At 40.5% G+C, this 459-nt stretch overlaps 1 protein-coding gene across 1 annotated transcript in view; it reads left to right on the forward strand.

The window, feature by feature from the left end:
• LOC147818109 (uncharacterized) overlaps window positions 1–459 on the forward strand; it is a 4,207-nt gene that overhangs the window by 1,830 nt on the left and 1,918 nt on the right. The window lies entirely within an intron of this gene.

Raw genomic sequence — 459 nt, forward strand, 5'->3', positions numbered from 1 at the left:
TATATATATGATTTCTGTTGCCAGGGGGAAGTTGGTGTTGGTGTATCTGGTCCCAGAGGAGAGAAAGGAGATTCAGGGCCCAGAGTAAGACATAGGTTGCACTGTAATACTGTAAAATTGAAATTATGATCTAACATGGACATGTCTCTGGAGGATAGAAACTAAGTCTGTCATGTTTGTGTATCTTCATTGTCTGTCATGTCGTAGGGCGAGGAGGGTCGTGCTGGACTGAATGGGGAGAAAGGGCCAACAGTAAATATCAAGTGTTATCCATCACTCAGGAACACAACATACATCAACAGAGCCTTTCAACCAAAGCTTTCAGCATCTCTTTCAAGAATCTTTTTTCAAAATGTCTAATCCACCAGGAGGCAGTCTGTATGGAGGCATAGAGAGAGAAGCAGCTGAATAAATCTTTAATTGATTTAAATTTATCACTGTGATCACTGTTTAATCAGA

The sequence above is a fragment of the Seriola lalandi genome, unplaced genomic scaffold (assembly GCF_002814215.2).
Source record: "Seriola lalandi dorsalis isolate HSWRI2012SDOR001 ecotype SW California unplaced genomic scaffold, Sedor1 jcf7180002054692, whole genome shotgun sequence".
Classification (NCBI taxonomy): domain Eukaryota; kingdom Metazoa; phylum Chordata; class Actinopteri; order Carangiformes; family Carangidae; genus Seriola; species Seriola lalandi.